Genomic DNA, 25,256 nt, shown 5'->3' with positions numbered 1-25,256 from the left:
GCTGAACCAAAGAACTATTGATTTTAATCATGTACATATATTAATTTGATTTAAGCATACACATTCGCACACACACATAACCCCTTGGAAGTTTTCTGTAGCTCTGAGGATAAATGTAAAAATTCTAAACACGGCCTACACGACCCTGCCTGCCTCACTTTGTGCCTCCCTCCCCTGCACTCTCTGCTGTAGTCACACTGGCCTCCTTTCAGTTTCCTGAGCAAGCAAGCCCCTACGCTGTTCCTTCCACCTGACGTGCCTCCTGCCCAGTATTCACCTCCAGGCTGACTTATCCATTAGGCACAGTGGCCACAAGTGCCTAGGGCCCACAATACTTTTAGGAGTCCACAAAAAATGTTTTACTTTCTTTTAAAATAAGAAAAGAAAACCTTTTAGGTCAAAGAAAATGTTTTACTATATAATATTAACATATTTGTCTTCATTGCCAGTAAAGTTGCAAAATTTGATTTTTAATATTTTCATGGAGGAAGCAACATATGAAGGCAGAAGTGTCTAGGGTCCATAAAAGTCATAATGTGACCCCCTGCCCATCTCACCCCTCCATTTCCACTTGACCTTGTGAATCCTACTCATCCCTCAGATCTCAGCCCCCAAAACTGAGACCTTTTGCCTGATTTTCCCAGACTACGTGAGGTCCCTATATATGTTCTCCCATTACTTCGTAAAATGAAAATGAAATAAATTGTGTAATTTGGTGTTTAATGGAATCAGGAACTGTGCCTACCTCATTTACAGACTGTACTCTCAGCACAAAGCCTTATACTGTATGCAGTGATGAGAGACCCTGAAAGACTGAGAATTTTCTACTGTGGCTCTTTCAAGCCCTGGTTCAGTTTTCTCCTCCTGAATCTATTACTTACGATTTAATCTCTTATTGACTCAGTTTCCTCATTTAAAAATGAGGATAATAATGCAGTTTTGAGTTAGAATGTTAGAATAGTGCCTGGCATACAGTAAACCTGATGTAAAGCCTAGTTATTCTTCCTCATGTTTGTAGCTGATTATAAGAACATTACTCTTTAGTACTATCATCATCACCATCATCATCATCATAATCATTATTCCCTAAACTGAGTGAGTAAGTAAATGTTTTGGTTTGTTAATTTCCTACCTCTTACTGTCTATTATGTAAATACGTTTTAAAAGCAGGGGAGGATCATTTTAACAATGTAAGTCTCAAAGCTTTTAGGGAAGAGTTAGAGCAAAGAGATATAAGGATGGGAGGAAACTGATGTTTTGGTAACTGACAATACATAATTATCCATGAATTCAAGACTTCGGGAATTTCAAAACATCCACACTAACCAGTCCATAATTTTACATAAGATCAGGTTAGAAGAATGTTTTTAGCAAAAAATAGTAAATCAGAATTATCTCAAACATAAATTTCCATGAAAATCTAATAAAAATGAGAGATAGAATTTATTATCTTAAAAAAAAAAACTTACCTATTTCCCCTGAATAGATGCTCTATACAGTGGAACACAATTTTCAGTAGTGATACTACTTTCTTGGGGTTACAATTTTTATGCATAATTCCTTCTGCAGGTAAATAAAAATACATACCCCAAAGCAGTAAAAATAAAGCAACAGAAAGTGAAAAGCCTACCAAAGGGTTTTCATTTTGGTAAACATTTATCTTAACATTTTAAGCTTCAGACTCCTAAGATAACCCTTGGGATAAAGTGACAGACTCAGGTTTGATTCCCTCTGGTATTTCAAATAGTCTCCATAAACTAAGGACCATTTTTTGAGAATAAATGACTGGCTAGGAGTATTAACATCCTGAGGCTTTGCCTGGGGCCTATAATCTCACCTAATTATTACTCACAGTCACTCAGAAAAGCCTCAAGCTAAAATTGTGGTTGCTATTTAGAACTAAACTTGCAAATTCGCTTTTAAAAATCCTTTTTTTCTTTCATGATTTCATTTTCTGTTTAATTCATGTGCACCTTTAGACATGAACTGCAGCAAGCATTAAAACCCAGAGTAACAGTCAATCTGTTTTGAGTGTTGCTTTCTTTACTAATTTATAAGAAAGATAAGCCATCTTTTATTTAAAAAACCAAAATAATTTTTATAAATGCGAAAATGAGTTGAGGGATGCAATATTCTCTGAAAATTAAGAATAATCTAGAGTCAAATTATGCCATAAATTTCTTTATTTAGACCTTCTACTTTTTTTTTTTTTTTTTTTTACTTAGGGTGTAACAATATTATTTCTTGTCATCTATCTTGCTAAAACTTTCATTCCTGCTTTATCTCTAGGATTGTCTGTTGCAATTCTCTCTGTTCTTCCAATAATTCTATCAGCTTTAGTTGATAGAGAAATACAATTTCCTACTGATTTTAACACGTAGAAGTCTCTTTTCTTAATTACAGCAATGAAGAGTGAGGGCTGTGTGTCTCAGACTGCCTGGGTGAGAGTCAGATCCCTTACCTCCATAAAAAGGGATAATAATAATTCTCACCTCAAAGCACATTGTACAGGTAAATGAAACAAATGAGTCAAAGTATTTAGTTGATTGTCTGCTACATAGTAAGTACTCAATAATTGTGATTTTTGTTAATGATAACTTTTTAGAGCCTTTTATTTACTTCTTAAATGTCTTCTGAGAAAACTGGAAAAAATGTGTGTGACTTCAGACAAATGAGTTAAACTCTCTGTTCTTTTGTTTTCTCATTCATAAAACAAAATAATCTGGCAATATTTACCCAAAGAATTCTCTTAACTATAAAAATTTACATGATTTTACTTAGCTATGACAAAAGTTCAGACTTATTTTCCTTCTCTGTTTTTAATATGTATTGACAATCCTATTTCCAGTAGAGACTAACTCTGTTTTTGCATTCTTCTTCTTTGAATAACAACCATATTTGAGGATATTGTATACTCTTTCTGGTACTAGTAATCATGGGATATTTTCTTAATTTTCTATGATGAACTTTTACATTCACTATCAAACTGCACAGAAAGCCCTAAATGTTGCTTTCTTCTGAATTGATACTTCAAAAACAAATCAGATACTAATCACATATAACATATGAAATTCTATCTAATCTGAGGATTAAAAAAATACCATTATGTTTCTGGAGAGGCATATGTAAAGTTTTACTCAAAATACTTGAAAAGTCTCTATTAAAAAAAGCAACATAATTCACAATTTAGGATAGTACCTCTGAAGACAGAAAAATGAAATTTCTATCATGCTGTAAAAAGAGTTATAGAGTCTACTAAGGTATAACTTTAATAAAAAGAGGAAACTGAGGCTTTTTATTAAGATATAACTTTGGTAACAAAAATGTTTGGGTCGTACAGATATGTATATTTAATCCATGAGAGATGAGCAACACAAGTATTTAGCATAATTAAATTCTTACAGAGCCTATTTTAAAATCCTAATTTATAATCTGAATTAATGCTGATGTTTGGTGTATCATTATAAGCATGTTGTAGTGTAAGCAAGACAAACCATGGCAGATATGAAATATAGGTTAGTTAAAAATACCTTTAAAGTCAATTGCATACTGAAATATTTAATGATTTAATGGCTGAATTTGCTTCAAAATAACATAGGAGGTATAAATGAAGAAAGTTTAGCTTTGGGTCCTTAATTATTGAAGCCAGACTGAAGTATGTGGGGGTTCATTATACTATTCTACCAAATATTCTATTTTTGAAACTGTCTGTAGTAAACAGTTCAAAAAAAAAAGCAATGTACAGACATCAAAACCAGAAGTCGTGAGGAAGATGACCAATTTAAACTCATAAAAGTGCTAACCTTATATGGCAAAAAGAAAGCACATACTGTTTTGATTACTGTAGCTCTATAGTATTGTCTGAAGTCTGGGAAAGTTATTCCTCCAGCCTCTTTCTTTTTCTTCAGTAATGCTTTGGCAATTCTAGGTCTTTTGTGGTTCCATATAAATTTTATTATGATTTGTTCTAGTTCTGTGAAATATGTCCTGGGTAATTTGATAGGGGTTGCATTAAATCTGTAGATTGCCTTGAGCAGTATGACCATTTTAACAATATTGATTCTTCCAATCCAGGAGCATGGGATATCTTTCCATTTTTTAAAGTCTTCTTTAATTTCCTTAATCAGTGTTTTACAGTACTCCATGTATAAGTCTTTCACCTCCTTGGTTAGATTTATTCCTAGGTATTTTATTATTTTGGATGTCATTTTAAAGAGGATTGTTTCTTTACTTTTGTTTCCTGTTGATTTATCGTCAGCGTAAAGAAATGCAACTGACTTTTGTACGTCAATCTTGTAACCTCTACCTTGCTGAATTCTTCGATTAGTTCTAGTAGTTTTTGTGTGGACCTTTTAGGGTTTTGTATATATAGTATCATGTCATCTGCATATAGTGACAATTTTACCTCTTCTTTTCCAATATGGATCCCTTTTATTTCTCTCTCTTGCCTGATTGCTGTGGCTAGGACTTCCAAGACTATGTTGAATAGGAGTGGTGATAGTGGGCAGCCTTGTCTTGTCCCAGATTTTAGTGGGAAGCTTTTGAGTTTTTCACCGTTGAGTACTATGCTGGCTGTAGGTCTGTCATATATATATATATAGCTTTTATGATGTTGAGATATGTTCCCTCTATACCCACTTTGGTGACAGTTTTTATTATAAATGGGTGTTGAATTTTATCAAATGCTTTTTCTTCATCTATTGAGATGATCATGTGGTTTTTGTCCTTTCTCTTACTGATGTGATGTATTACATTGCTTGATTTGTGTATGTTGAACCACTCCTGTGTCCCTGGGATGAACCCCACTTGATCATGATCTTTTTTATGTGCTGTTGGATTCTGTTTGCTAAGGATTTTTGCATCTATGTTCATCAGTGATATTGGTCTGTAATTCTCTTTTTTGGTAGTGTCTTTGCCTGGTTTTGGTATCAGGGTGAAGGTGGCTTCATAGAATGAGTTTGGGAGTATTCCCTCCTTTTCAGTCTTCTGGAAGAGTTTGAGAAAGACTGGTATGAGTTCTTCTTTGTATGTTTGGTAAAAGAAAGGCTGGAGGAATAACTCTCCCAGACTTCAGACAATACTATAGGGCTACAGTAATCAAAACAGTATGGTACTGGTACAAAAACAGACATATGGACCAATGGAACAGAATAGAGAGCCCAGAAATGAACCCGCAAACTTTTGGTCAACTAATCTTCGACAAAATAGGCAAGAATATACAATGGAATAAAGACAGTCTCTTCAGCTAATGTTGGGAAAACTGGACAGCAGCATGTAAATCAATGAAGCTAGAATGCTCCCTTACACCATACACAAAAATAAACTAAAAATGGATCAAAGACTTAAACAAAAGGCAAGATACTATAAACCTCCTAGAAGAAAATATAGGCAAAACATTATCTCACATACATCTCAAAATGTTCTCCTAGGGCAGTCTACCCAAGCAATAGAAATAAAAGCAAGAATAAACAAATGGGACCCAATTAAACCTACAAGCTTCTGTACAGCAAAGGAAACCATAAGCAAAACAAAACGACAACCTAAGGAAAGGGAGAAAATTTTTGCAAAAGATGAAACTGACAAAGGCTTGATCTCCAGAATATATAAGCAGCTCATATGACTTAATAAGAAAAAAACAAACAACTCAATCCAAAGATGGGCAGAAGACCTAAACAAGCAATTCTCCAAGGAAGAAATACAAATGATCAACAGGCACATGAAAAAATGCTCAATATCACTAATTATCAGAGAAATGCAAATCAAAACTACAATGAGGTATCACCTCACACCAGTCAGAATGGCCATCATTCAAAAATCCACAAATGACAAATGCTGGAGAGGCTGTGGAGAAAGGGGAACCCTCCTACACTGCTGGTGGGAATGCAGTTTGGTGCAGCCACTATGGAAAACAGTATGGAGATTCCTCAAAAGACTAGGAATAGACTTACCGTATGACCCAGGAATCCCGCTCCTGGGCTTATATCCAGAAGGAACCCTACCTCAGGATGACACCTGCACCCCAATGTTCATAGCAGCACTATTTACAATAGCCAAGACATGGAAACAGCCTAAATGTCCATCAATGGATGACTGGATAAAGAAGATGTAGTATATTTATACAATGGAATACTATTCAGCCATAAAAACCGACAACATAACGCCATTTGCAGCAACATGGATGCTCCTGGAGAATGTCATTCTAAGTGAAGCAAGCCAGAAAGACAAAGAAAAATACCATATGAGATTGCTCATATGCGGAATCTAAAAAAAAAAGAACGTAAATACAAAACAGAAACAGACTCAGACGTAGAATACAAACTTGTGGTTGCCAAGGGGGTGGGGAGTGGGAAGGGACAGACTGGGAGTTGGAAATTTGTAGATACTGACAGGCATATGTAGAATAGATAAACAAGATTATACTATATAGTACAGGGAAATATATACAAGATCTTGTGGTAGCTCACAGCAAAAAAAAAAAAATGCGACAATGAATATATGTACGTTCATGTATAATTGAATAATTCTGCTCTACACTAGAAATTGACACAACATTGTAAAATGACTATAACTCAATAAAAAATGTCAAAAAAAGAAGTTGAAACTATGTAAAAACTGCAGAAAGTACACCAAAGTATTATTGATACTTTTCTGTATTTTTAGTTTTCCACAGGGAGTATGTGCTTCTTCTATAGTGGCTGCCATAACAGTTTCAATAAATGTCTACTAAGTATTTTTTGAATGGAAAAAAAAAAAAAAAGAAAGCACATAAAAGAAAAACAAAACATTATAACAAAATGTGAAAAAATGGGAAAGTGTATTTGTAACACATGTGACTTACTGTTAATATTTTTAATATGATTCTTGATTCTTCTCAATCAAAAAAAAATTAAAGACCTCAGGAAAAAATTTTAATGGGTCATAAATGAGATAGTCATAAAATAAATATAAAGGACAAATAAAAATATAAAAAGATATGTCTCACTAGTAACCAAATAAAATGAAAATTAAAATGCCATACACTTTGATCATTTCAGATTTACTTAAAAACAAAAACAGTTAATATCAGATGACAAAACTATTAAGAAAGCGACACTATCATATGCTGTTCGTGGGAACGCAAATTGGTAGAGCCTTTCAATATATTTACCCTTTTATCCACCAATTCCATTTTTAAGAATATACCATAAGCTAGCATTTTCCAAAGTGCTCAGTGGGATGTTGACAAATGCTATTCTGTGAGTGTATGTGTAAGTCTAAATTTAATTTCAAATGTAAATTTATACAATGTTTTTTTTAATTTCCTTTTTCAAATTTTTGCTTTGTTTTTTTAAAAAATAGACTTTTAAAAATATGTTTTAGGTTCATAGCAAGTGAGCAGAAAGTACAGAGATTTCACCTCTCCTCCCTTCACACGTGCACAACTTCTCCAAGTATCAATATTCTGTAGACAGATGTCAGTTTAAGGAAGGATTCTCTAGTCAAATAAGGTTGACTTCTAAGACTTAGTATATTACTATACACTGGTATTCTCCAAGATGCTGAATAATAGACAGTGTTTCCTCATGTTATAGGAACTCTTTTATCAGAGAACATGCTTAGTAACTAAAGTTTTGCAACGGTTACTTTTGGAAACTGTCCTAAAAAAATCATTAGCCATGAGTACAAAGATGTACAAGGATGTTCACTGAAGTCATATTAACTGGAGGAGAAAATTGGAAAGGCCCCAAACACTCAGTAATTGAAAAGTGGTTATATAACTTACATTATATTCTTAAACTGGAATATTATACAACCATTAACAGTGGTAATGTGAATGTTATTTACTGACATGAAAAATGCTGTAATAAATAGAAGCATTCTAGCCAAAGAGCATTTATATTCCATTATTTCTAGTCATAACAATAATATTTATAGATATATATATTATGTACCATATACATATATATCAATAAATTCAGAAAAACATACAACAGAATATAAAGAGTACTTATCTCAAGGTGGTAGGATTACTATACTTTTCCATATTGTCTTTCTTTTTGTTCACAATGAACACATATTAATTTCACTATAGAAATATTTTTTTAGATGTAATTTGTTTATGTGTCTTAACTATTTGGAGATGTCTTGTATTTTATTCTATAGATATCAGATGCTTTTTATATTTAATAAAAATTATGTCCATAGACAAGAAAACTATAAATACATGAAGAATTCATGGAGAGAAAAAAATTCCTACCTTTTGGAGAGAAACTGATGAAAACATAACATGTGCTGTGAGACCCAGCAGTGTGATGGAGGCAGTAAATCTCTAGAATGCTCTGTGCCTTTATGAATCCCTATAAAGGAGTACCTCTTCTCTCTGTAGCAGAAACAACACAGACACATTTATTTAAAGAAGTAACAGAATGAAAATTATCCTTAGGTATACATTGGAGCTATACAGGCTGCATTTTCAAGTGAGGTCTCACAGATAGACAGTTGGAAAAATTACCACTTATTTGTTGTATGACCATGGGAAAATTATTTATCCTCTCTGTGCCTCAGTTTTCTCATCTGTAAATGGGGATAATAATAGTACCCAAGTAGAAGGGTTGTTATAAAGATGAATAGTCATAAAGTACTTACAGCAGTGCCAGACACAACAACAATAGTATATGCTAGGTATGTGGTTTTAAAAAATAAATACCTGGCTGGGGTTGATTACATTAAGAGACTCTCCACAGAACATTTTACTGTCAGTGACATTTTACTTCTGTTAACATCTCAAGTAATTCTCACTTCGGTGCTGTGAGTGGATATTATTACCATCTGGCCCTCAGCTTTGCAAATCAGTAACTTGAGTCTATCAGCTCCCTAAACTGTTACAAACAAACTCACAAGAAACCGATCATTTCAAAAGGGGAACTTTTTTGTTGATAGCCAATGGATTGAATAAAATACTATTTACTGATACCTGGTCTATTTAAGTACCAACTACTTAGCAATTGACTGATTAGTATAAAATTAAAGTAGGAAAATTAAAAACTCAAATTAGACCTTCCATCAAGTCACAGTAGTGTGCTTTTCTACTGTTAAACTAATTTCCTCTTACACTTGATATGATACCTTGAGAAGGGACAGCATCAAGAATGGAGTATTCTTGCCTAGACTATTTAATCCAAATCCAACAATAAAAAATTTCAGAAAAACCTAAATTAAGGGGCATTTTGCAAACAATTGGCCCAGACTTTTAAAACATGTCAATGACATGACAAAAAAAAAAAAAAAAAAAAGAAAAAGGCTGGGAACTTTGTTTTTTTAGATTAAAGGAGATGAAATGAATATGACAACTGAATACAATGCGTGATCCTTGATTGGATCTTAGATCAGGGAAAAAGACAGAATTACTGAACAGTTGGGAAAATTAAAATCTAAAGTTCTAAAATCTCTATTAATACACTGAAAATTAACTTTGGTGGACTATTTCTACAGATAAAATTATTCATCCATGCGTTTATATTCACCATAATTTATTAAATATCTATTCAATGTGATAGGCCTACAGATAAAAAAAATTCTTGCAAGTAACAGACCCTAAAATATCATCTTGGCTTGGCCTTAAAGGGGTCAGGTGAAATGTAGTGAGGACCCCTCTATCTCAGTCTGGCAAGTTAGCAAAATAACTAAACCATCATTTTATATATTTGGGACTTAGGCTATCTTCCTACTTAAGTGTTTTCTATTCAAATGAAGGGGAAAAATTCAGAATGCTAGAGCATGTTGCTGCTTCATGCAGCCTTCAATAAAGTTCTGCAAGAAAGTGCAGCACATTAGGGAGCAGAGAAGGGGAAGAAGAGACAGCTTTTACAAAAGAGCTACTTTTTATTTGTGGCTGAGAATCAGATGATCTGGAGCTTGGCAGGATCGAAGAAGCCAAGTTATAAATGTTTTATAATTATCTTTTATTTATTGTTGAATAGGTTATTTGCATGATATAGAATTTGAAAGATATAAAAAGGCAGTGAAAAATTCTCTTCCAGTCTTGTCCCCAGTACATCTATTTTCCCTCCCCAGAGGCAAACCCTGCTACCAGATTCGTGTATTCTTCCAGAAATGTTTAAGGCATTGCCACATCTACACATGTATTTACAGAAATGGAGTAGGTTATATACTCTGTTCTGTATCTTGTTTTCTTTATGTAATATGTTTTGTCAGTTGATCATTTCAGTACATATAGAGATGTATTATTATGTATTAATATCATAAAGCTTATACTGTAAAAACAATAAAGTAGACAAGAATGCAAGACGATGTAACAGATGTTTTCCCATGCAAAGGAAATAAAATACTTGCTGCCAGGCAGGAAAGAGCATTGAGGTATCTGAGTGTAGAGTACTGAAGATGACTGAGAAAGGTACCCGGGAGGATTTGTCTGTGTATTGGGGGAGAACATCTGAAAAGTTACTGAAGCCTCTGCCATGAGAGGGGTGCAAAAGTGGCTTAGACTGAGCTTGGAGACATAAAAGAGACTAGGGTTTAAAGAAACAGGGTAAAGAGTACATGGTCCTTACAATTGGAGACCACAGCAAGGACTATGGCAGTAGATTCAGTGTATGAAGTCCAGAGGCTAAGCAAGAGGAACTACATCTCATGGATGATGGCACATGGTGCCCAAGTGCCAAGTGCCAAGTGCCAAGAGTCACTCAGCAGAGAGAAGAATGTGGAAACCCATACTCATCCACTGATGTCAGGATGATACGAGTCTCCTAGGAAGCTGGGGAAGCGTAGAAGGAAAGGAGAGTATCACCTCTACTGTTTCTAAGATCAACTGAGACAATAAATATAGACATATTTTGATAAACATGAAACAGTATGCAAACGCTAACTGTTAAAAATTTTTAATAACATTAGCCCAATTTCTTCACAAAGTATACTATGCCTTGTAATAGTTATAACTTATTTTCACAAAAATCAAAGTACCCTATTAAAAGTCTGGACATAATGGGTAGTATTTGTGAATATATATTTTATACAAAAAATATAAGAATGTGCAATTGTTGTTCAAATTATTCCAGGTCTTGCTTGTGACAGAAGATCAGATGGCTTTCCTATCAAATTTAAAAGGTTAGGCTAGTATCCCCCAAATCTCCACTTTACCCTTTGATATTTATGGTTGTATGCTCCAAAAGCCTGTTCAAATACTTCTGAAAACACGTATTCTGTATTAAGTGCTTATTAAGTGAATTTTATCAGACTTAATTAGTAAAGCCTAGAGTAGTAAATTATTTTATTATTTATAAGTTTAACACTACCTAAAGAGAAATTGAAAAATGGTACCTAGACTCTATAAAACTTCATAAATTTGTAAAATAAAATCTTCCAAAGTCAGAATAAAAATTGGAGGTAAATGGATATCCCAAATGAGCTCAAAGTCTTTAAAAGGGCATTTGTTTTCTTAAATAGATCCATCTCTTCATGTCTACAGGATTAATTTGACTGGTAATTCTTTTCTTTTTGGCTAAAGCAAAAGTAAACTTCAGCTCAACTCTTGCTTCACTTCTCAGAAACTAAGTGCAGTTGAAATAAATGCTGCTTTACAGTATTTGCTCCATCTGATATGCCCTTGATCTTATCTCTAGATTAGGCTCCTTTAGGTAAAGGATCAGGTAATCAAGTAATAAAGATGATTTCTGGTCTCATCTTCCATTATCATTACTTAATAATAGCAATGAAAATAATGAGAAAATCGAACATGAACTATACATTTTTTTCATGATGGAAAATATCCAATACAAAATGAAAAAAATGGAGCTATAATAGCATCTTTTAAAGAATGAAAATGATGAAACAAGAATGAAATTCTCTAATTAAAAACAAGTTATAATCTCAGGGTCACTGGTAAAAGTTTAATGTGAATTAAAAATAGCATCAGACAGATAATTAGTCAGGAAACAATAAAATGCTTAAATTCCAGTCCAACAAAACCAACAACTCTTAATAAACTGGAGTTACAAACTTAGACTACGAAGAATCTGGTATTATAATAAACATACTTTAAATCAGTTTTGTCCTTCAAAATGGTTATATTGGGAGGCCATAAACCAAGCCCAGAAATGCTAGAATTGTTCGAAAAATCTTTGGAATTTCTCTTTTGTAACTGCCTCTACAATTAGCTTTTTGCACACACAAGATCCCTTGTTGTTTTTGACCCCAAAAGGCATACATAACTTTTGACCCACTAAACTTAGTTTGAGATGACATTTAGTTAGCTTAAGAATTCAGATGAAACTGGTATGTGTATTCAAAATAATGTGTCAAGGAATTAAAGCAATCCATAAATATTTTGTGCAAAGGCACCACCCATAAGTCTAGTTTCCAAAGTGCTTCTGAGAAAGGGTCAGATAATAAACTTTTTAAAATGTTGTTTGTCACCTTCCTTATAATTACATCTTAAGTTAGGAATAAAACAGCAGTCTCAATATGTAGATATATCAAATTTCAGACTGTGAGAATAAATTTTCATAAATGAGTAACTTCTAGACATTAATTTAATTGAACAAACACTTACTGAGTGTATTCTATGCATTTATAGTAGTACAATAGGAAACAGAAAAACAGAAAAATACATAGACCAAGTCTTCAAAGCACTTATAAGCTAGTGGGAGAGAAAGCTACATACAATAATCAGCACAACATTCTACTTTAGTTCTAGGTTTGAACATCCTGAATGAAGCTTAAAATCTTAGTTATGTAAGCCAATTTACATTCAAATGTTTTAGTCCATAGTTTCTCATGTTAATTCTTTCACCACTAGCATGGTTTACCAGTATAAATACATATCACATTACACTATATGAATTTATTTGTATATCTGACTCCTCAGCTGGCCTAAGAGCTCCTCCACAGCAAGAACTAGGGTCATAGCCCAGTATCTGCTTTGGTGTACATGCACAACAACTGTGTGAATCGTAAGGAAGGAACTTAAATCATTGAGAATGCAAAGTGGTATGAGAAAATTGAACAAGGAATAGTTTTGATTCCCACTGGAGAGCTTGGGTAAAGCTTCAAAAACAAAGGAGCATTTAAAGAAAACTGAAACCTTAATACATAGAAATATAAGAAGAAAGAGATTATGGGCAGGTGGAACAGGACAAATGTGCAAAAGGTAAAAAAAGTACTGAGTATGCTTTAAAAATATTCATAACCTAGTATCATTGGAATTCTCAGCTTTTGTGATTGATTGATATATTAAGTATATACATTAAGGAGTAATGGACTAACACCTAGACAAATTAGCAGCGATCTGAATGGGTCATCCTTCCCAGATCTGTCCTACTGGGGGACAGATATAGGTGCCACAAAAATGGACTTTGGGAATCTACCCACACGTCTGAACACAATTCAGATGTCTACATGACTTTAGAATATAATGTAGAGTACTCTTTACCAAATGGTATTTCATGAAATAATGCATTCTCAGAGAAATGCAAATGCTTGTAGAACCCAGTTCAATCCAATATATTTTCCCAAATAATTTGACCATGGAATGCGTTTGTCATAAAATTCCTATTAACATCTCAGTTTGGAAAATACTATTATAATTTCCCTTTGTTTCAATATATAAGGTATCAGTATACTTTAACTTAAAATTTGAGTGACCAAATGCGTTTATTTCAAGCATTATGATTTTATATTACTACCAGGTATAACTCCTAAATATCCATTAGTTTGGTAGAAAACAGGATCTGAGAAAGGATCATAGCAAATAAGCAATTATTAATATAAGTTTACTTCTGTCTTTTATACCCAAACTTACATGAATTATTTAATAGTTCATGGTGGATTAATCTAGCCTATAGTGGAATTTAGTGAAATAAACAAATTTGACTTAGTTATACCTCCTTCAAGAATATAAAGAAAGTGGAAACAAGATGAATGTCCACAAATAGGGGAATAGCTGAACAAATTTTGGTACCTCCATACTACACAATATATTGCAGTCATTAAAAAAAAACTTTAGAGTTATTTCTACAAAGTACTGTAGAGTCAGAAATGCAAGGTGCAGGTGTGTGTGTGTGTGTGCATAATTCCATCCTTTAAACCAATGATCAAGTTCCTCTCTCTCTAAATATGTATGTGTATTCCCACTGAGTACAGGAAGAATATACACTAGGTTAAGAAAAAAAGACTGCAAAAATATGATCATAATTTTACAGCTATATAAAGTAAAAATAAAATTCTAAGGAAATGAAGAATATTAAAAGCTAGAGAATTACATCAAAGTTGATTGTAACTAGTATAATAAATCTTCCCTATTTGATTTCTTTGATGACTACCCATTGATTGCAGTGGGGGCTGGGGCAGTTCGGATGTACATTTCTTAGCATGAGTTATATACTCCTTCATGATTTGGTTCCCACTTTTCTCACATCCCCAGTAGACATTCTACATTCTAGCTATACTAAATAACCTAACATTTACTGGAAAACTCTGTGTTACTTCATATTCCTGTGCCTTTGTAGACACCATGTCCATTGACTGAAATGTTCTTTTTCACTTCTCTGCATGTTGAACTCTTATGTAAAAAATGTATGTGTAAGACCTATTCAAACAAGTATTAAAAATACAACCCATCATATAATAAGCATTAAGTAATTCAGGAATTCAGAATCTTGACTGGGGTAGTCAGGAAAAGCTAGTATTTGAATTAGGTCTCAAAAGGTTAGCACTTTAACATAAGTGAGGAGAGAAGGTACAGGGATACCTTGGAGATACTGTGGATTCAGTTCCAGACCACAATAATAAAGAGAATATTTCAACTAAGCAGCTCACACAAATTTTTGGTTTCCCAATGCAAATAAAAGTTAGATTTTATTAACTGTAGTCTATTAAGTGTGCAATAGCATTACATCTAAAAAACAATGTACATACCTTAATAAAGTATTTTTTTTTTTCTAAAAAATGCTAACTATCATCTGAGCTTTCTGGGAGTCAATCCTTTTGCTGGTGGAGGGTTTTGTCTCGCTGTTCATGGCTGCTGACTGAGGGGGTGGTAGTTGCTGAAGGTTAAACTGGCGGTGGCAATTTCTTGAACTAAAACAACAGTGCAGTTTGCCACATCAATTGACTCTTCCTTTCATGAAGGATATGTCTGTAGCATGCAATACTGTTTGATAGCATTTTACATACAGCTGAACTTCTTTTAAAATTGGAGCCAATCCTCTCAAATCTTGACTCTACTTTGTCAACTAAGTTTATGTAATATTCTAATTCCTTGTTGTCGTTTCAACAATCTACACAGCATCTTCACCAGTAGATTCCATCTCAAGAAACCAATTTCTTTGTTCATCTATAAGAAGCAACTCTTAACCTTTCAAGTTTTATCATGAGATTGCAGCAAGTCAGTCACATCTTCAGGCTCCACTTCTAATTCTAGTTCTCTTGCTATTTCCACCACATCTACAATTACTTCGTCCAGTGAAGTCTTGCACTCCTAAGTCATCCATGAAAGTTGGAATCAACTTCTTGTAAGCCCCTGTTAATGTTGATATTTTGACCTCTTCACATGAATCACAAATGTTCTTAATAGCATCTGGAATGGTGAATCCTTTTCAGAAGGTTTTCAATTTACTTTGCTCAGATTCATCAGAGGATCACTGTCTTTGGCAGCTACAGCCTTAAGAAATGTATTTCTTAAAGGATAGGGCTTGAAAGTTTAAATTACTCTTTGATTCACAGGAGGCAGAATAGATACTGTGTTAGTAGTCATGAAAACAACATGAATCTCCTTGCACATCACCATCAGAGATCTTGGGTGACTGGTGTATTATCAGTGAGCAGTAATATTTTGAGAGGAATCTTTTTTTCTGAGTAGTATGTCTCAAGAGTGGGCATTCAGTAAACCATATTGTCAACAGATGTGCTGTCATCTGGGCTTTGTTGTTCAATTTATAGAGCACAGAGTAGATTTAGCGTAATTCTTAAGGGCCTTAGGATTTTCAGAATGGTAAATAGGCATTGGCTTCAACTTAGAGTCACCAGCTGCATTAGCCTCATGTAAGAGAGTCAGCCTGTCCTTTTAGCTTTGAAGCTAGCCATTGATTTCTCTTCAATGAAAGTCTTAGATGGCATCTTCTTCCAGTATAAGGCTCCAATGAAAATCTGTTCTGTAGTGTAGCCACCTTTGTTAATTATCTTTGGTAGATTTTCTGGATAATTTGCTGCAGCTTCTACATCAGCCCTGGCTTCTTCACCTCGCAGTTTTCTGTTATGGAGATGGCTACTTTCCTTAAACCTTATGAACTAAACTCTGCTGGCTTTAACCTTCTGCAGCTTCCTCACCTCTCTCAATCATAGAATTGAAGAGAGTTGGTGCCTTGCTCAGAATTAGGCTTTGGCTTAAGGGAACATTGTGGCTGGTTTGATCTTCTATCTAGACTACTTTAACTTTCTTCATGCCAGCAGTAAGATAGTTTCACTTTGTTATCATTCATGTGTCACTGGAGTAGCGCTTCTAATTTCCTTCAAGAACTTTTCCTTTGCATTCACACACAGGTTGGCTAATTGTTTGGTGCAAGCGTGCTAGCTTTCAGCCTATCTCAGCTTTGGACATGTCTTCCTCACTAAGTTTGATCATTTCTAGCTTTTGATTTAAACCGAGAGATGTGCTTCCTTTCACTTGAACACTTAGAGGCTGTTATAGGGTTATTAATTGGCCTAAATTCAATATTGTTATGTCTCAGGGAAAAGCAAAGTTCAAGGAGAGGGAGAGAGGGGAACAGCTGGTTGGTGGAGCAGTCAGAATACACATGTTTATTGGTTAAGTTTGCCATCTTGTATGGGCGTAGTTCGAGGCACCCCAAAACAATTATAGTATCAACATCAAAGATCACTGATTGTGGATCACCATAACAAATATAATAATGACAAAGTCTGAAATATTAGGAGGATTACCAAGATGTGACACAGAGACACAAAGCGAGAAAAGACTGTTGGGAAAATGGTGCTAAAAGATAGTCCACATCAGTGAATAACAGGAAATGACTGGCTCTATCAGTCATTATATAAAACAGAAAAATACCCAAGAAAACGGGGATATTTACCAGAGAGAGCCAAAGAAGGAGAAGGCTAAGAAGAATCCTCCCAAAGTCAAGACAAACCTCTCAAAAAACAGCCTCAAAAACTACACTAGAAAAGGGAATAGAATTTAATAAGATCAGTCTGTGGAGTAATAATTTGTGTTGTTGTGCTTTAGAAAAACGATAGAGTATTCCATTGGCAATCAGAGGAATGTAACAGATGTGTGAGATGCCAACAGAAGCAGACAGTATAGTAGCGATCAGGGAAAGGGACAGTCAAAGAGAGCTGTGTCACAGCCACTGTCATTCCAGGGTGATCATATGCAGTAATTAAGACAGTATGGTACTGGCATAAAGATACACACACAGATAAACAGAACAGAATTAAAAATCCCCAAACAAACCTTCACATTTATGATCCAACTGATTCTCAAGAAGGGTGCAAAAACAATTCTACAGGGTAAAAAATGAAGTTAAGCCTGTTTTTCATACCATGCACAAAAATTAACTCAAAGTAGATCATAGACCTAAATATACAAGCTAAAAGTATAAAACTCTTAGAAGAAAACATAGGAATATATTTTCATTATCTTGGGTTAGGCAAAGTCTTCTTAGATATGATATCAAAATCACAAGTGATAAAAGAAAAAATAGATAAACTGTACATGATCAAAATTAAAACTTTTGTGCTTCATAATAAATGGGCTTGTATTTAGAAAATATAAAGAACTCTTAAAGCAATAATAAAGACAACTCAAAAACAGAAAAAGCATTTGAATAGACATTTCTTCAAGAAGATATACAAATGGTCAATAAAGACATGAAGATTCTTAACATCATTTGACATTAGAGAAATATATACACCACAATCAAGTACCAACTTACATCCAATAGGATGGTTATAATAAAAAAAAAAAAAGATACTAGCAAGCATTGACAAAGATATAAAGAAGCTTAAACCCTCATATACTTTTGGTAGGCTGAAAAATGATGCAGCCATTTTGGAAAACAGCCTCAGTTCCTCAAATGTTGAAAACAGAGATACCATATGACTCAGTAATTCCAAATCTACTTACATGCCAAAGAACAATAAGAACATATGTTCACACAAAAATTTGTATGCAAAAGCTCACAGCAGCATATTATTCATAATAGCTAAAAAGAAACAATCTAAATGTTCATCACTGATGAAAAGATGAATAAAATTGGTATATCCATAAATGGAATATTACTGAGTAATAAAAAATGAATGAAGTAATGATATATGCTACAAAATGGATGAACATTAAAAATATTGTGCTAAGTGAAAGAAACCTGTCACAAAAGACTGCATATTATATGATTCCATTTGTAAGCAATGTCAGAATAGGAAAATCTATATAGACAAAAAGTAGATTATTGGTTGCCCAGGGTGGGGTAAAGGGGGAAACACAACTTGGAGGGAAATGAGGAGTTACTGGTAATGGGTACAGGTTTCTTTCTGGAGTGAGAAAAATGTTCTAAAATTGATTGCAGTGCATGCTGCACAACTGTGTCAATATACTAAAAAACATTGAATTTTTTAATTTAACTGGGTGGATTGTATGATGTATGAATTATATGTCAATAAAGCTGTTACATATTGCTTAAAAAGTTAATGGCCCAACTATACTAATACATGCAGAATATGGGCAACAATGCCTGAACTAGAACCCTGACATAAATTGGGTTTTAGAAAATGAAGTTTTGTGTCAGCAATTTGAACCACCCATGTCAATAACATTAAGCAATGCATGAGAGAAATCAAGGAGCAGTCCATCTCAAGCACAGCTTTCCTTTGGTAGTGCACTCATCTGTTGCTTAAAACATGAGGTTGGACTCAGCACACATAATTAGGTCAAAGCTATGAGGGGCAATTCTACCTGGTCTTACAAGAAGGAAATTAAGAGCAAATGATGGGTAGAAAGGGCAGGAGTCTGGAGTTGCCACACTGAAATGGGCAGGCAATTGTTTAGCTTGGTCTCTTAAGTCAAAAGAAGGCCTGTTAGGCCATGAACAGGAGGACGAATTTTGTATTGAGGCCTCTCATTTGTAAGGAGGACAAGTCATGGCAGTATGACTGTGAATTTGATCAAGTCCTCAGTACTTTAAAGTAGTTCTAGTTTTCCCTTTTTATTTTGAAGTTCCTAAAAACTGTTAAAATCAGAGTTTTCATTTTTCAAAAGTATGTCTTTCCCTAGAGAGGTATGATTTAAGGATTGTTTCCAAAATTTTTTAAAAAAGCATCTTGTTTTTTTATTCTAAAAATAATACATGATTTCTATATGATTGCTAGAGAATACAAATAAGGGTAAGAAAGAAACAGTTCCACCACTCAAAACCAAATCACTGTTAAATTGTTAGCTTTTTCTGTATCTTCTTCCAGACTGTTTCCCATGATTTTTTTTTATAAAGCAGTGATAATATTACACCTAAATTTTATACATTTTTAACAAAAAAGTCCATGTTTCAAAAAAATTCTTTACAAATGTTATTTATAATAAAATACCACTGCACTGTATTCTGCTTATTACCATTCACTCTTATTTATCATTTAGGTATTTTCCAAAATTTTATTATTATAAATAATATTGCAGTTTCCTTGGGATAATGCTTTTTCTATACTTTTTAAGAATAGATTTTCAGAAACTGGGTTTTATTAAAAGATATTATCAAAGGATAATGATATCTTTAGGCTTCTAGTATATATACATATCTTTATTGCCTTCCAAGAGTTGTACCAATTTACATCCATCAGCAGTATAAGAAAATACTCATTTCTGCACATTGTCACGTGTCATCCTCACTTTGATGAGTATTATCATCTTAGAAAGTATTTGCAGCATGAATCAGAAATTCCACTCACAATCCATATTAGAAAAAGAATCATTCTAAGTTTAGTAATGGGGTAATGGTTAATATTTGCTATAAAGGCTTTGTGTAGTTCTGTGAGAATATCATACCATACATTAAATAGGAGCCAAGTTATTTTTTCTTATTTTGGAAAAGAATGGAGTTTGTATCAGACAAATTAAATAAATATTTTGGCCGTGTCTACTATTAACAAGGCACAATAGTAGAAGTTGAAGAGTATGATGGATTATAAGAAGCTTATAGTTTGGTTGGAAATATGTAAGTATAAAAGCTCAATTACAATAAGAGCTTTAAATAAGTTTCAGGAAATAGTGAAGGAGCTGTTTACGGCTGGTATAAAGTTATCATCAAAGAAGCAATATGGAGAATGAAACTTCTAGCAGCTCACAGGAAAGATAAATCACTTAAGGCTAGGATGAGATTTATTTCCTAATTATAGAACTTACTTACAGATATAGGAAACCTAGAAAAGTCTCTGTCTTAACATTATTCAAAAATCTTTGAATAATAAATGCCAGAAATTTTACAGTTCCATTTAATTAGTGTTTTATAACATTTGTCCATTAACACCTCCTATTTCGAGCTGACTGTTTTTTCTTTTTTTATTTCTATGTCAGCACTCCTAACAAATTAGCTTGTGATAGATTAACTAAATTCACCCCTGCAGTGAGTGGTTAATTGCACCTGTGGATCAGCTAGTTCTGTCATCAAGGCTTTCTTTTCCTTGGTATGGATTTGTACTTGGAGCTCCTATTGTAATGTAGTAGTGAGTCAACTAGTACTATGTTCTTTTGTCTAATATCTATTGCAAAAAAAATATATTTCTTGGCTGGTAGAGTATTATTCATGCTAAATGAAGATCAGTATCAACATTGGCAGCCTAGTTTAACCAATGCTATGAGTGAATTTCCATCTTATTACCTTGAAGAAATTGATTCCTTTTTTCCTAAGTCTAAAGTTGACAAACATACATTTTTATGGTACTTAAAAAATATATAGTTGATGAATTTATGTCAGAGAGGAAAGCTTTTATGTTAAACTCAAAAACCTTCAGAATCTGCCACCCAGAAAGCCACAGTTCCTTATCCAGAAGACTAAAAACATAATAGAATTCCCATAATTTGAATATACATCACTCAAGCAAAAGTTCTCACACCATAAAATACTGACTAATGCATGCTTCACTCACTAATTGTTCCCTACTCAAATAGTGTTCCGGGCTCAACACTGTAAAGAGGCTGTCCTTACCCACTGTGACAAAAATTTTGCTGGTCAGTCTTTCCTTAATCACTGGATGTTGTAAATGTATATATCCTTTGAGGATGCTATTTATGGCTATATATAATGTAACGCAAATTAACTCAAAGTCAATACGGGAAAAATGCAGAATTTTATGAAGTTAATGAAAGTGATATTCGAACACTACTCAAATAACACATAAAGCCCGTTAGACAAGTTAAAATGAAATAGAGAAAACAGATGATGATTCAATGGGTGCTCCACAGGAGAATAATTTGAGTATCAAAGGACTGAAGAGACCATTGGAAAGACTAAAAAGAAAAACAAAACAAAACAAAAACCTGTAAATATTTTTGCAAAAAAGGACATTTGTAAAAGCATGCCAAAAAGTTAAACATTAAGGGCAGGATGTCATATTGTGTTATAAACTGTTAGAAATTGCAAAAAAGGAAAAAAATGTTATTCACTCTGTTAATTTTCATTATTTCCATAGTTAAAATTATAACTTATCTTTAAATAGCCTTTAATTTTAAACTTTTGATAATAAACTGCCCCTCTCCACTCTCATGCCCCTACTATTTACCATAAATCTTTAGTTTCTATTTCATTTAGATTCCTCATCTTGGTACCAACTATTCTTAGATAATAAAAATAATACAGGACGGGTCATAAAAAGAATTTTTGTTTTTAAAAATAAGTAAAACCAGATTAAGTGATTTCTTTTTAACATAGATGTCAACTTAATTAAATAAACAAAGCATTCCACAGCTCTGATACGAGTTAACAAAGAAAGCAAAGTCCATCATCTTCAATCTTTGTTTATACCACAAGCAATTTTAAGAGTATGGGGTGTCAGATGAACAAGTGATTAAAGCTCACCTAAATAAACAGAGGTCTGCAAAGTTTAGAAGATTTTAATTAATGAGTAGTTATATGGTAAGTCAGCACATCAGCTCAGAGATCGAAATGCAGAAGAAATATGATCATAATTCTGATTAACTTTGCAGTAACACTTCTCAGCAACTAAAGTTTTTTGGAAGATATATGTTAGAAGTCAAATGACATGGATATGGAATAATCCATCAGGTGAAAAAAAAGCAAGGATCATTTGCGAAGTGTTAAAAATAAATGATAATTTTCTAAAATGGTAAGAAAATATGTTTGTTTATTAAGAAGGAAAAAAAAAACTCTGTTAAATAGTCCAACCATTAAATCAAATATCAGATTTCATGTTTGTAAGAATAAATACTTTAATCAAAATAACTACTTTTTTTCTGGCTGAAATGTTACTGCTAAATACTATATGGAAACCTAAAAATACTGGTAATAAAAACAAGAGTTTACAGATATTAAAACCTATTAAAACTTTAAATGATACGGTATTCTGAAGAGGAAGTGGGAAAAAAATGAGTGAAGTGGCCATGTACAAAAATGTAGTGAATTAGAGTGCATGACACAATCAACACTGGCTATGCAATAATATGGACATTTGTGGCCAGGTATTCTGATTATTCAAGAGAAGCCAGAGATTTGGATTTTAATGTAAAAGTTCCCAATTTTGAAAAATTATGTGACACAAATGATGGAAGCCTGCTGGCTGAATCTGGCCTGTAGGACAGTCATTTGCAAACCTAGTATAAAGGTATGCTATTTTGGTTATCTATGGCTGATTTACATATAAGTACAGAAAGAAAAGGTTTCAAACACGTTAGTCCAATGTTCTCAAATCAATCCTATTAATACTATTCTTTCTTTTAGCAAATTTACAAATGAAAACACAAAGTTATAGTATCTTCATAATCATGCTTTCATTTCTAAATGTTTTGACACGGGGTAGGAGGCAAAGAGAAAAAAGAAGATGTATGTGCATCTGAACTTGGGAATATTTAGTGAAGAACAATTACCATCTCAAAGATACATGACTGCAATCTGGACTACTTTTCCTGCTTTCCTTCAGTTATCCCTTAGTTATTCAGAATGATGGGATGCTGAAAACCAAGCTATTTGTTTTGGGAGCAGATGGGCAAATTAGCTACTTTAAAATGTGATTAAAATATGAGGCCTCTGTTTAGTATTTATTTTTCTTTTTTAAGCTTCAGATTTTAGGCTTAAGCAACTTTCAGCAAGAGAAGGACCAGAGCTGCCGCAGCCCCAGTCCACTGCTCATGTCTCTGCATGGAGAATGCTGTAACATTACAAACAATCACAGCAAACAAAAATCAACTCTATCTTTTCCCAAGCCTGTGAGAAAAACTCATTCATACATTGTAGGGGAGTCTAGTGAAGTTGTCCAGCCTTTGCAGAGAGCAACTAGCCAATAATTATTAAAATTAAAAATGTACTTACTCTTTTGTATCCCAATCATGGCGGTTGTGATACAAATCTATACATGTGTTAAAATTCATAGTATGGAACATAAGAAGAAAGAAAAAAGTCAGTTTTACTGTACGATAATAAGAAGACAAGCAAGTGTGCCTAACATGTGGGCATCGAGGTTGTGAGTATTTTCAGGTTGATAACTGCAGCACTTAAAAGGTGGGCAATGCTGACAATTCCCATCCATCATGTCATCTAACTGGATAATCACCCTGTTGAGATAGGGACTAGTCTTTAATTTTTGCAGAGTACACAAAGGCTCCATGAGAGGGGAAATGACTTGCCCAAAGCTGCATAGCTAAGTAGTACAGAAGCTTGGACCAAATCCAGGCTGTCTGCACAATTCCACCAACAGACTCCATCTCTATGCTCCCACTGTTGTTTTGAGGTGGTTGAAACAATGAAGATATTTTTAAAAGAATGCATTTACTTTTTCATCCTGTAACCCTACTTTGGAAATTTATCTAACAGATACTCTATAAACATACAAAATAAAAACGTCCACTTTTTTTTAACTGTAGCAATGCTTATATCAGCAAAAGATTGAAAACAACTCAGAGATTCCTGTACGAGGGGCTGATTAAATGAAGTGTGGCAAGTACTTCCAGTGAAGTACCATGTGGCTCTAAATAGGAGCAAAGAAGCTCTCTATGTATTGACATTTGAAATCCTCCTACCCCCCAAAAAAACTCCAAGATAAATTGTTCAGTAAAAAAAGTAAAGTGCAAAACAATATACATAGTATGCTACCATTACACAAGAAAGGTAAGAATATACCTATTTATGTTACTGCATTTGTGTGTGTAAAAAAACACCAGAAGGATATGTAAGAAACTAGTAACAACTTTGACCAGAAGTCAGTGGTGGTGGGGGCAGATGGCTACAGGAGCAAAAGTAAGATTCTCAGTGAATACTTTTTAATATTGTTTTGATTTTTTAATCATATCTGAAAAGTTAGGAAGATAGTTAAGAAAGAGGTTAAAAGCTGCTGAATGAAACTACAAGTTTATGTGCCAACCTTTTACTTGGTTTCCAGGAACAGCAGTTTTAGTTTAATGTTTGTCCTGCTCTAGCAAGAACAAAGCATGTTCTACTTTAGAGTAGTTTATTTTACAGTTGAGTCTGGAGAAGGAAGGGAAAAACTTTACTAGAGACTTAGCCAGGGAACAAATTTCTTGTGATTTAAAATAGAGTCATCAATTAAAGATAAACAGCTTAGTTCTTAGTTTTCTTCAGCATAGTCCACTACAGGTATGTAATAATTTTAGCTGAATAGGGAAGGAAATGCCTGCTCAGATGATCTCAGAACTAAAATGAGGATTCCTTTATTGCTGTTTCAAATTGCTAAGAACTAAATATCATATGCTGTGTTTGAAAGATCAAAGGGTTCTAAAACTTTGATCTCAGCAGTTAAACTGTCAAATACAAACACTAGATAATGTCTATCTACTGCCATCCCCTAAGAATCATTCTTCATAGAATCCTCTCTGAGAGTTTACTTTATTATAAAAGTACAGGATGGATTGTAAGTGAAACAAACTTTACAGGCTCAGGGTAACTTGCTTTCCATATGAACTCCGCAAAGCTGCTGTAATGAAGACAAGCAATCATAGCTTATATTTCTAGAGTGATTTATAGCTTACAGATTGCATTCTCATATTTTATCTAAACTTTACAAATATTTGGTATGTG

At 33.7% G+C, this 25,256-nt stretch overlaps 1 protein-coding gene across 10 annotated transcripts in view; it reads right to left on the bottom strand.

The window, feature by feature from the left end:
• Positions 1-25,256, bottom strand: part of MBD5 (methyl-CpG binding domain protein 5) — a 330,231-nt gene that overhangs the window by 111,025 nt on the left and 193,950 nt on the right. For 9 of the 10 annotated variants that reach the window (XM_074363612.1, XM_074363613.1, XM_074363611.1 and 6 more), the window contains one exon: positions 8,237-8,359. The exons of the other annotated variant lie outside the window; for it this stretch is intronic. The gene's annotated coding sequence lies outside the window, so the exon portion shown is untranslated. The remainder of the gene's footprint in view (positions 1-8,236; positions 8,360-25,256) is intronic. 10 annotated transcript variants of the gene reach the window in all.

Source organism: Camelus bactrianus, chromosome 5 (assembly GCF_048773025.1).
Source record: "Camelus bactrianus isolate YW-2024 breed Bactrian camel chromosome 5, ASM4877302v1, whole genome shotgun sequence".
Classification (NCBI taxonomy): domain Eukaryota; kingdom Metazoa; phylum Chordata; class Mammalia; order Artiodactyla; family Camelidae; genus Camelus; species Camelus bactrianus.
The sequence above is the reverse complement of the archived record's forward strand: the minus strand, read 5'-3'. Positions and strand labels throughout refer to the sequence as shown.